The following is a 13,275-nucleotide window of genomic DNA, read 5'->3' on the forward strand; positions in this document are numbered from 1 at the left end:
ATGTATTTCCCGACGATCTTCCTGGTCCGCCTCCTGCTCGTTCTGTTGATTTCCGCATCGATTTAGTGCCTGGTGCTACGCCTGTCGCTAAGTCCCCCTATCGTTTAGCACCCTCTGAGATGCAAGAGCTCTCGAGTCAACTCCAAGAGCTTCTTGACAAAGGCTTTATACGCCCCAGTACTTCTCCTTGGGGCGCTCCCGTTTTGTTTGTCAAAAAGAAAGATGGATCATTCCGTATGTGTATCGACTATCGTGAGCTCAACAAGCTTACCATAAAAAACCGATACCCTCTTCCTCGCATTGATGACCTCTTTGATCAATTGCAAGGCGCAACCTGCTTTTCAAAGATCGATCTTCGTTCTGGGTATCATCAACTTCGAGTTCTCGAGGAAGATGTGCCTAAAACCGCCTTCCGTACACGTTATGGTCACTACGAATTCGTGGTCATGCCCTTTGGTTTGACCAACGCACCTGCTGTCTTCATGGATTTAATGAACCGTGTGTGCAAAGCCTACTTGGACCGTTTTGTGATCGTCTTCATCGACGATATTCTTATCTACTCCAAAACGCAAGAAGACCATAAACAACACTTGCGTCTTATCCTCGAACTCCTTCGTGCCGAACGTCTATACGCCAAATTCCCCAAGTGTGAATTTTGGTTAAAAGAAGTTCAATTCCTTGGTCATACTGTCAACGAACTTGGTATTCACGTTGATCCCGCAAAAATCGAAGCTGTGAAAAATTGGGTCACACCTAAATCTCCATCCGAAATCCGTTCGTTTCTTGGTCTTGCTGGTTACTATCGTCGTTTCATCTCCAACTTTTCGAAAATCGCCGTCCCTTTAACCTCCTTGACTCAAAAAGAGAAACCTTTTGTTTGGGGTCCCGAACAAGAGGAGTCTTTTCAAACACTCAAGGACATGCTATGCAATGCTCCTATCCTCACACTTCCTGATGGAAACGACGACTTCGTTGTATATTGCGACGCTTCCCGCCTTGGTCTTGGTTGTGTGCTTATGCAACGAGACAAGGTCATCGCTTATGCATCAAGGCAACTCAAAATACATGAGAAGAACTATACTACCCACGACCTTGAACTTGGCGCAGTTGTTTTTGCGTTGAAGATTTGGCGACACTACCTTTATGGTACTAAGTGTGTGGTCTTCACCGACCATAGGAGCCTTCAACACATCTTCGATCAAAAAGAACTGAACATGCGTCAACGTCGTTGGGTAGAATTATTAAACGATTACGACTGCGAAATCAAATACCATCCAGGTAAAGCGAATGTAGTAGCCGACGCTCTTAGTCGCAAAACTCATGTCAAAAGTATTCGTTGTTTCCAACTCGTCCACGACCTTCAAAATCGCATACGTAACGCTCAGTACACATCCGTTAATGAGGGTAACCTCTACAACGAGATGCAATGTGGCGCTGAAAATAGTCTCGTGTCCAAATCTGATGGCATTTTATACTATCTCAATCGTATCTGGATTCCCGACCGTGATGATCTTCGCAAATTCCTGATGAAGGAGGCCCATAACACGAAGTATTCTATTCACCCTGGTGCCGATAAGATGTACCATGATATGCGTACATCCTATTGGTGGCCTGGAATGAAGAAGGATATAGCCACTTTCGTTTCAAAATGTCTCACATGTTCCAAAGTGAAAGCTGAACATCAACGTCCCTCTGGCTTACTCAAACAACCAAGAATTCCTATCTGGAAATAGGAGAGCATTGCCATGGATTTTATCACTAAGCTTCCTCGCACTACTGCTGGTCATGACAGCATTTGGGTAATCGTTGATCGATTGACCAAGTCAGCTCACTTCCTCCCTATTCGTGAAGATTTCAAAGTCGAGAAATTGGCTAAGGTCTACATGAAGGAGATAATCTGTCGTCATGGTATTCCCATCGACATCATTTCTGATCGTGATGCTCGTTTTACGTCTCGTCTCTGGCAAACTTTTCAATCTGCTATGGGTACTAAACTCAACCTTAGCACTGCCTTCCATCCTCAGACTGACGGTCAAACCGAGCGTACTATCCAAACCGTAGAGGATATGCTTCGTTCATGCGTAATAGATTTTGGTGGCAACTGGGATTCACACTTGCCCTTGGTCGAATTCTCGTACAATAACAGTTATCACGCGAGTATTCAAATGGCACCTTTCGAAGCATTGTATGGTCGCAAGTGCCGTTCGCCTATTTGTTGGCACGAGATTGGTCAAGCCCAAATCACCGGTCCCGAGCTTATACAAGAGACGACGGACAAGATTTTACAGGTTCGAGACAACTTATTGAAAGCCAGGAGCCGACAAAAGAGTTACGCTGACAAAGGACGCAAACCTATGGAATTCGAGACAGGTGACTTCGTGCTTCTCAAGGTATCCCCTTGGAAGGGCGTGGTTCGATTTGGCAAGAAAGGGAAACTCGCACCTCGCTACGTTGGTCCTTTCAAAATTCTCGAGAGGATTGGCGAGGTTGCGTATAGACTAGACCTGCCCGAAGAACTCAGCAACGTACACCCCGTCTTCCACGTGTCCAACTTAAAGAAATGTCTAGCTGACGAAGGACTCCACGTTCCTTTCGAAGACTTGCAAGTCAACGAAACGCTTCACTTCGTGGAAAAACCGGTCGAAATCATGGACCAAGGAACCAAGCAACTGAGGCGCAGTCGAATTCCTATTGTTAAAGTTCGATGGGAAGGAAAACGTGGCGCTGAATTTACTTGGGAGCTCGAAAGTGAAATGAAGTCGAAATATCCTCATCTCTTCCCTACGTCTTCCTAAATTTCGGGACGAAATTTCCTAAAGGATGGGAGACTGTAACGCCAGGCTATTTTCGTACTTTCCATTTATAGCAAGTCTTGTTCGTATTTCTACTTTTGGAAGCTTATTCCTTTTGTATTTCGTATTTCGTTTCAAACCATTGTAAATCCGAGACTTCGATCGTAATGAAATTCGATTTTTTTTATACATGCTTATACGTGTTACAATACTCGGGTTATACGTTACCAATCTCGAATACATACGCGTGACCGATACTCGACATACTGGTACTCATAACCTATACATGTTTGCTAAATATTAAACACGTGGTTAAATCCTAGTAATATGATGATAGTTATAATAATAATAATAATAATAATAATAATAATAATAATAATAATAATAATAATAATAATAATAATAATAATCCTAATAGTAATATAGTAATAATAATAATAATAATAATAATTCTCTAAATAATAATAGTAAATATATGTCATAGTATTAACGTGAAGTTAAATGAAATGTTAAAGTAATTATAAAATAAATTAAGGCTTTTCAGCCATGTAAATTTGTCCTTGTGTTAATTTGTTTCAAACTCTACAAAATGTTAATACCTATAATGAGTATCAAGTTTATGTTAAAAATAATAATAATAAAAGAAGATTACATGCAGCCCGCAATCAGCGACCGAACAGCCCTTTGTGGCTGTTCCCCTTGACTCTTCAATGTTTAATTCATTCTCAAAAATGACGTTTTGAGTGATTGTATATTGTGCCAACAACCAATCATATTTTAGTATCTAAATACCCAACTTATATGTGCTATGAAAAAAAAAAATTAACAAAACAAGGCTGTCAACAGCCTGTTCGATCGCCACTTTCAACATGATTTAATTGTTTTGTTTTTTTTTTTTTTTTATTTAACCCTCAACTAATCATATTAATTGCCAACTAACCTTAACCCTAATCCTTCCCTATAAATACCCACCTTCTCCAAGCACTTAGACACTTTCAACACTCTCTAATCTCTACAAAATCACTCTCAAAGTTCTTGCAATTCAGAAATTCGGACAGATTCATACCTCCTTACAAAAGTGAGCATAACTTGCTCAAAACTCAACCAAATCACTTGATTCTTCTTTCTAAATGCTTGGATAATCTTTGGGCTTGATTCCTTGATCTCTCCTTGGAGAAATCAGACCTGGAAATACCCTAAAAGTGTCCATAAACTTTCTGTTGTGTTTTTAAAAACTTTCTAAACTCTTGTTTACTTCAAACAAACTTGTGTTCTTATGCTTCTAGTCTCTTGTATGATTAGTAAAGCCAAACCAAGGTTGTTTTACACTTAATAGGAGTGTCTAAACACTCTAAACTTTCTGTTTTAATCGAGTTCTTAGCTCATAAGTGGTGTCAAGTCTTGAACTTGAAGATGGTGTGACTACTTGGCTAGCCTAGGCTAACCTACATACATGTCCACACACCACTTGATGTTTTGCTTAGTTAGTTGTATTATTTCTTGTACATATCTATGAGGTTCCTAAAGAGAAGATTCGTCTTCCTACCTCCTACATGACCACATGTTAATAAATCATTCGAGGTACCAAAGTGGAGGGTTTCACCTCCCACCTCCTACTTGACTTATATGACACCAAGAGGTACCAAAGTGGAAGGTCCAACCTCCCGCCTCCTACATGACTAAGTAAATTATTATGTATATTATAACTATGATAAACCTTAAAACCGAACCCTTGGTAGTGATTACATAAATCCCCTATCAAGCTAATAAGTTTATCACTATGTGTGTAGTTCCTTGTCACGATTCTAATAGGTCTTGAACCTATGAAATCACATAAAAATCCTTAGGGATTACTATAGTGTCAAGACAAGTGCTAATACCATAGTGAATATTTTCATAATATTTACTTTTTCATTCTTTGAATCTTAAAGTCCGAATATCCCATCTTTCTTCCAAATTACTCATACACCTTGACCTTCCTCTTGTAGGATAACTTGGTGTTCCCCCCATCAAATCAACTCTTCACGGATTCAAGTGGGAAAGCTTGCAAAACCGTGAGTACACTCGACCCATTTACATTTTAAACCACTTTTGGGTTGTAACATGTTACCATACAAAATTACACTTACACACACATAAACATGCTTTATGAACTCAATCCGTTATACATGCTACTTGTTATGCTAGATAATACATGCTTTATGCCATTACTATGTTATACCCTCGCTTAACAATTATAGCGCTATAGGAGTAGCACACCACCCGACGGGGGTTTGTTAGGTCAATATACTATACGGTCTTGTTACTTTTGTGACAAGGGATGCTAAATACTAGTGGACACTTTGGGTTTAAATGTAATGTTATGCATGCTAATTACCTTGCTTACAAATTGCCATGTGGATTCGAGTAAAATGCTTTTATACTTATGCTATACTATTTAAAACTTGTGTACTCGCCTTTGCTTTTGGCATTGAATTTTATTTTAACATGTTACAGGTTGATGATGATGATGCCATGAAAATGAAGTAGCAACGATGCCTAGATACACATATAGACGTTTAGGTTTAAATGTTGTATCAAATTTTGATTATGTTGCTATGAATTTCTTTTGAACTTGTTATTTGGATTTCCTTGTACGTTTGACTATTTATCTATGAAATGAAATTGGTTTAATTAAATATTGTCACAAATAGCGTTATGATGTCTCTAGCAATCTTCACACTTCGTCTCATCCCGATGTTTCCGCCATTGGTTGGGGTGTGACATTGACCATTTTGACCCAACCACTTGTTGAAGCTAATGTGCATATAACTTTTAGAGTAAAATGCCATTGTTGTCCCTGAGGTTTGGTTTTTTTTTTTTGCGACTTTAGTCCAAAGGTTTGTTTTCCGTATCTAGATCCCAAAGGTCTGAAATGTTGGCATTTTCATCCGACTCGTTACTCCATCCATTTTTTAACGTTAGGTCGGGAGTATTTTTGTCTTTTTAGACATTTTTATGATGATTAATAGGTTTGGGTGGGGAGAAAGTCAGCAAAGGTGGATATTTATTTCTTATAGTGTTTTTATTTTAATAAAAAATGCATAAAAAGACAGAAATGCCCCTCATTTAATGGAGAAAAACGGATGGAGTTAATGAGTCAGATGAAAAATGGCAAGATTTCAAACCTTTTGGATCCAGATGCGGAAAAACAAACCTTTGGACGAATGTCACAAAAGTGGCCAAAACCTCAGGGACGAAAATGGCATCGTACTCTAATTTTTAAGTTAAAACAGCTATAAGCCTGGCGATGTTCATATGTTTGGCACTAACAATGTAACACAAGGCAAACAAATATCAAGTGGTAAGAACCGAAACTATCATACTAAATACAAAAAACGTAACTGTCTTCCGTTGTTGGATCTATATCAATGTTCAAGTCATAACCAGTTACATTATAGACTTGGAAGTTGAGTAACTTGGTCTAAGCTCTGAAATTATAAAAAAAATACCATACCATGTTATTGACCATATAAATCTATAAATAAAAATGCTTTAGAAGATTATATGCTTTAAAAGTAGAGTTTAGACAACTTTTAAGTATGAACCCATTTGACCCGTACCACATGTTTCCCTTTTAGCTAAATTTTTTTTTGACCTGTTCAGATCAAAGACAACCCATTTCATATTTAAATGGGTTGAACTTGTAAGCCCTCTAATTATGCTTCAAAAATAAACATTGGCCTATTTTCTGCCCATATAAATGGTTCCCCTTTTAGTTGCTTCTTTATGTGACCCATGTGAGATAAAACACAACCCAAACCAATTTATAAGTAAATGGGTCAGAATTTATTTTTTACCACTTTCCTGACCCGCTCATTTATAGCAGGAGTTCCTCTAGTAACAGATTCAGCTAGATATGGACTACTAACACGAACCTCATTCATCACCACTATCACAATCTTGTCCCATCTAACGGGTAGCCTGAGTAAAATAAAGAGAAAATATATAAAATACATATATTTAAAAAGAAAAGTCATCAAATACGGGACCCTTCTGTCAATCATATATGATTCTATTCATGTTACAGTTATATAAGATTGAACTCGATCTGATAAGTAAAGAAGGTGTATAAAAACCATGAATGGGCTCGTGGTTCGATCTACAAAGCAGCTTCTGTCAATCATATATGATTCTATTCATGTTACAGTTATATAAGATTGAACTCGATCTGATAAGTAAAGAAGGTGTATAAAAACCATGAATGGGCTCGTGGTTCAATCTACAAAGCAGCTATATCCTCAGATTACACATAAGGACACCAAAATTCAGTTATTAAAAGCACTGTGAAATTATTCAAGCCTAACTGTTTGTTTTAATGGTACGAAACATATATGGTATCATAGTACAAACTTATCTTATTTTGGATTCTTTCATATATTATAACTAACTACCAATGTTTTCTTAGTGGACCACACAAACGACACATTGGTATCTTTTATATATACTGAGAACTACAATATTTAGGGTTGTTCGCTCGCTTAGATATGTTTAAACTGAACAAATTACACGAAACCAATCACTTTTCGGTTTGAAAAATATGAATCCAAGCTATCTTAAAAACCAAATCAAATTACAATTTAGTTTCTAACTAAATATATTGCTAATCAAACATAAGTATAGAAAGTCAATACTTCAATTTTTTTATGACGGGTCCATTAAAAAGATCCCAATAACAAAGCACGTAATTTCAAGAACACAAATCACTAACCAAAATAGGTAAAGTTTGAAGAATTGAGCTTAAAAGTGAGCAAATGAAGTTCTTGAAGCAAGGCATTGCATGCCCCCTCTTCTATGTTGGACTATAAGAATTGATTACACGAAATAAAATACTCACACCTGCGAAAGAAATTCACACCATAGTAAATGCTCTAAACTGTTGGAATATCTTTAATAAACAATTGAATGCAATGCTCTAAACTGTTGAATATTCCAGTGAACTCTGCAAAAGTTAAAGTGGAATCAAGAACATGAACACCAAGTATTTGTTTCTTATTCATTTTAGTGTCATTGCGTCTAGACTCACACACACCCATAATTTCACCAAATCATTTTAGCAACTAAGTGAAATAACCAATTGCCACTAATAGGGAAGCCACTGGGTTGAAACTTGCTCGATTAGATTCTGACAATGAATGTCATAAGTCAATTTAAAATGATTATATAGAATTATTTTTTCTTGATGATGGAGATTCAAAGAAACCTCAAGTCAACCTAAACTTTTAATACCGTTACAAACAACAACTAAATCGGTTTATTTTCAGATCATTTTAAAGATAGTAAAGCTAATCTTTGCCACAAAGTGGATCCAGAAACGTACGTTTGCCAGTGCCTTGATTGGTAGATGAGATTTAGACCATCGGCTAAACTAATTTTGCTAATTGATCAGAAAATCCGTCGGTAAGCATGTAGTAGAGGATGATTCCAGCCTGCCACCAATCAATCGAAAACTAAACCAATTCCCAAAACAATTAAGAGAATTTTGTGTTCCTTCATCCTCAGCCGTTTTGACATTTAAAAATATTATAGCTTTGATCGCAACCTCATGGAAGTTAGTCTTGGTGTTGGAGTAAAGTCTCTTTCAGATGTCCAAATCCATCTTACTTAATAAAATAGTGACGCGACATTTTCGAACTATTTACCTAAAATTCAAAAGCTTAAACTGAAATGCGAAATAGGTCATATGATTAATCTCATCCAAAGTCGCGAAAGTACAAAAATACATAGAAGTAGTCGATTTTGAGTTTGTATTTTATATTCAACAAAGCAAATGGATTAAAAAAATTAAAATCAGTTAAAAGTCATGTGTTGAAAATCACCTATAGCGTATCCAAATGCTTACAAACCTCCGGAAATGTTTGTGATATGTTTAATACACTAAGTACTTATAAACATCCGGAAACGTCGATATAACAAAATTTTACCTCTTTTGACCCATCACCGACTGTTTTCTTTTTTTCCATTACTTCGGTCCAGTTGTCGTTCCATCAATTCATTGGTAGGAGGTTCAGTGGCTAATGCAAGTGCTCCTAGTGTACCCAAAGCTACGGAGTCCAGAGCCTTCCACCTACAACACACCACCATATATTAGAAAGCAAGAAACAACACCAACTTTGACCTTTTTTAGTCAAAAAATCAAACTATTACCCAAATTGGTGTAAACAAACCCTAATTACTCAACAACAAAAACACAATTTACTAAGTGTTCATTAACTTTTGTTATCTTCTGAACTGTAGTGGAAACAACATTGAGTTCGCTAACGGGCCGAGAAGAAATAAAGACTCTGGTCAAACCACCCGTTTTTAGATAAATTATTTATCTATTAACTATCATATAATAAAATAATTCAAACAAATTGACATAATGATGGTCAAAATATTAGCTCCACGCGAGTTTAATGGTTCAAAATATAACGGTGGCATTATAATTAATGTGTTGAATCAAGTGTGTCTTATAACACGTTGAACAAATGTTCACCGGCTAAATGAATTCAGACCCATATTTAATAAGCATTAAAATAATTTAAGATAAAAAATAAGTAATAAAATCGCAATTACTCTAGTCATCAGTTTCCCATAGTGAAGCCACTCACAACTACAGTCTACAGCATCATACACCAACGTCAACCCGATATCCTTCTTCGTTCTCAAATTGTAGGTCCTCCTCCTCATCGTCCCTATATTAATATGCCTTCCTTTTCACCTTCGTAGGCACCTTCGTCTCCTTATGAATCCCTTCCAAAAATACAGTTTACCAGATAAGATAATTGATCCCAAACACACATACACACACACAAAAAAAAAAATACTTTATTAACTGTTAATATAAGTTGTTATTTTTATATGTGAAATACCACTGACAAAATTAGACTTTAAAGTTTTAAAATATTAAAGCTTGAAAGATGTGTTTAAAATAATTTTTAACAATAGTCCTTGAACTTGATTAATAAAATTGATTGTTTATAATTTTGAAAAATTGAAACGGATTTGCTTAATCATTTTAAATATACAAATTTATGAGAATAATTGAAAACTTATAGTCATCTAACTTTTTATATATATTAAAAATTATAATCATTTGTTAGAAATAAAGATATAGTTTACAAACACATGTTAGTTATTTAAATTAGGAAATAAATTAAATTAATTCAAATTTTTCATAACTTTAATTGAATAGTTACAAAAATTATTTGAAATTCAAAATTCGAATTTTATATTTAATTTAAAACTTTAAACTGATATTTACCATAATTAATTGAAATCAATTAGTTTATATTAACTAAACGAAAAAAGTGGAGGTTATTTGATTGATTTAAATTTATTTTAATTTCGGTATTTTTCATAATAATTACAAAACTAAAATCATTTGACTCTCTCTCTCTCTCTCTCTCTATATATATATATATATATATATATATATATATATATATATATATATATATATATATATATATATATATATATATATATATATTATAAACTTGTTAATAAATTTGTATTTAACAATTATTTTTATATTAAGAGTAATGAACATAATTTTAAAAAGGTTAATCATCAAACAAAATATGATAATCTACATAATTTTAAACAGGTTTGACATAATTTATTCCATTCATGTAGCTTGCAATCATCATTTCCACCTACCATCATCACACACATCCAACCTAAGAATTGAAAAACCATCATACGTCACTTTATAAATCCTTTACAAAACATTAAAATACACATTACCACTTACATCTCTAGCAGGTGAAATCCTAAAATCTTCCACAGATTCAATGGTTGGTATAAAAAGCCCCATCTTGCCTATATATGAACCAATAATCAAAATAAATTACATATTGAAGCCTTATTTGTTCAGATGTAATGCAACATTTGTAAGTCAAGTTCCATCATCTTTAAGAACGCATTCAAGATTTCTAAACAATGAGTAGTCAAGTCAAAGATATTGCGATAAATATGTGTAATAATAACATACTGCAATATAAAAATGCATGAAACAATGAAGTTTAGTAAAATCAAACCATACCAACATAAAGGTTTTCTTCGAAGCTCCTTTTTGTTTTTCTTTCCCGACCGTCCATCTTCCATGGCTTCGACTATCTGACATCCTCATCATCAAAATCTCTTAACAATAAACACCCTAAAAATTGAATCGCTATGAATAAAAATTTGAATGAATATAACATAAATCTAATCTAAGTAAACATATATACAAAATGTCCGATTAACATATTAAAATACACAAAAAATTAGAATATATGATGGATTCTATTGAAACACTTACCAATTGAAGGAGAAAATACATAATTGAAACAATATAGAGGAATCAAGATAGCAATATACAAGATTGTAGATGATTGCGAAATATATAGGGTTTTTAATTTGGAACCAAACTGACAATGGAAAGAAATTCATAATTTTGGAGAAGCTTTAAATTGATTAAGAGAAATTTGTGATTTCCTAAAATAGCCGTGGCTTCAAGAAGAAGGAGAAGGAAGAGAATTAAAATCCCGCTCATTTGTGAATTATCTTGATTAAGAGTAATGCCACATCATCAAGTGATGTGGCAAAGTTATTTTGCTTTAGTATAAGAGATAGATTGATCAATCAATGCGATTACAAGCCTGACAACACTTCGGCAGCACTTCGTGGCTAACCGGAAGACAATCGTTATGATTTCGCTCCAAGGAGCACCTATATATAGTGTGCTAATTTCGCTCGAACATACAAGTACGTTAAAAGCGGAATCACAACTTAACCGTTTCGAGCGAAATCAAGATATTACATTTCGGGCGGAATTAAGAACTATCCTATTCGAGCGGAATCATCATGATGTGATTTCGCTTGTAATGACAGAATGTCATTTCGAGCGGAATCATCTGCTAATACAACCTTCTCGGATTTCGTGCCCTATTCTAACAAACTCTAAACTAGACTCGATACAAGACGTAGGCGACAGATGGATGCACCAACAAACTCCCCCTCGGACGTTGACGGAGTCTTTAGTGTCGAGTCTTTGGATGTCCAACCTTCGGTCTTTATCAGTCTTCGTGCTTCACTCCGAAATGTTCTCCATTGTAAGCATCCTTACTCAATCTCTATCATCAACAATCTCCTCTCCTCGGATGTTGAATCTTTTATTTTAAATTCATCAGCAATATCCGAATTAGAACCTGGCACTTTATCCTTCAGACTCCCCCTCTTAATCTGCTGGGATCGTAGTCTGGAAATCACAGATTCATAATTCATTCCAAGATCGAGATCTGGCTCTCTTCCAGCTCAGGTTATCTGCACAATCTCTACCCAACACATAAGTTTCTTCAAAGATTAAATCTTAAAATTTAGAATCTATTATGGTAAACAATCAAAACTAGTTGTTCTATGAAATTTTCTTTTGAAAAGAACACTCGTTTTCACTCACTCTTTATCCAAACCTGTTCATCAAGTTTAGCACTTGGAATTTCAACCATCAATTTATCAACATCAGTTGTCAAAAATCTTTTTGAATTTTTTAATATATCGGAAATACAGTAAAGAAATATTTACAGACAATATTTTTGTGAGTTCGTGCAAGAGGATCATATCAGTTTTTGAGATACATCACTAACACCGTTAAGCTTTAAACATTTTAAGTTCTAAACAATTTACCTATATTGTCAGTATGTTTGTCCTCTTAAATTTTCACACAAATTTCAACTGTTTCGAGATACGAGATTAGTGATTTAGATACTTAAACTTATTCATGTGTCCCAATACTTGAATATACTCCTGTATCCAGATCCCAATATTCATTCTTACAGGTGAGTATACCTAGATGATATCTGTAAAGGGATTAAATTGCGAGGGCCGTGAGAGCTCAGGTCGATACTTCCGTATACGCAGAGAGATAACGGCTTCGACTTTTGTTGTGTCCCATTTAGAGGATCTTTTCTTCAACAACAATGATTATCAATTTTATTGTTTAAACATAATTGCTGAGGGCTTTTGCTATGTTTCAAGCAATTTTGCAGAAAGTATTATACGGGGACTAGGTCAGAATTTCCATTCAGCAGAAGTCCCGGGATAATACCCCAGATATCACTAAATATAAAGACCTAGTATCTCTGAAAGAGGGACCTTTCAAACAAGTTTTTGGGGGTTACCCATATATCCAAGAAATGTTCCCCACGAGATAAGCAAGTTTGAAATTAGGTTTATATCTCGAAAACAATTTACTGAATGTGTAAAAATCTACTGACATATCCACAGTAATATTGTTTATCACTTTTAAACATTCCATATCTTTAGTGTGTTGTGATAGTCTACTGATGTACTATCATTTCCTCTTTTATGCAACAAAAACTTTTTTTTGAATTTTTTCAATGTTTTTGACTTTTTCAAATTTTCTAATATTTTTGGATTTTCTGAAAATTTTCTTCCTCCCCTTAAATTCAAAAACATC

General features: G+C 35.0%; 2 long non-coding RNA genes across 4 annotated transcripts; one reads left to right on the top strand and one right to left on the bottom strand.

The window, feature by feature from the left end:
* The first annotated feature begins 3,793 nt into the window (after positions 1 to 3,793).
* Positions 3,794 to 5,436, top strand: LOC110914755. Its single transcript, XR_002578561.2, has 3 exons — positions 3,794 to 3,870; positions 4,781 to 4,846; positions 5,289 to 5,436. It is a non-coding gene; the product is annotated as an uncharacterized LOC110914755 (long non-coding RNA).
* A 1,202-nt stretch (positions 5,437 to 6,638) lies between these two features.
* LOC110910500 lies at positions 6,639 to 11,256 on the bottom strand. 3 transcript variants are annotated; one of them, XR_002576217.2, is made up of 8 exons: positions 11,119 to 11,256; positions 10,861 to 10,974; positions 10,570 to 10,637; positions 9,390 to 9,566; positions 8,756 to 8,898; positions 8,152 to 8,260; positions 7,669 to 7,773; positions 6,639 to 6,755 (listed from the first exon to the last, which is right to left on the bottom strand). It is a non-coding gene; the product is annotated as an uncharacterized LOC110910500 (long non-coding RNA). The 3 variants fall into 3 exon arrangements; XR_002576215.2 differs by lacking the exon at positions 6,639 to 6,755 and having other exon boundaries at positions 7,446 to 7,670; positions 8,152 to 8,898; XR_002576214.2 differs by lacking the exon at positions 6,639 to 6,755 and having other exon boundaries at positions 7,446 to 7,773; positions 8,152 to 8,898.
* Positions 11,257 to 13,275: the final 2,019 nt, after the last annotated feature.

The sequence above is a fragment of the Helianthus annuus genome, chromosome 15 (assembly GCF_002127325.2).
Source record: "Helianthus annuus cultivar XRQ/B chromosome 15, HanXRQr2.0-SUNRISE, whole genome shotgun sequence".
In the NCBI taxonomy this organism is placed as follows: domain Eukaryota; kingdom Viridiplantae; phylum Streptophyta; class Magnoliopsida; order Asterales; family Asteraceae; genus Helianthus; species Helianthus annuus.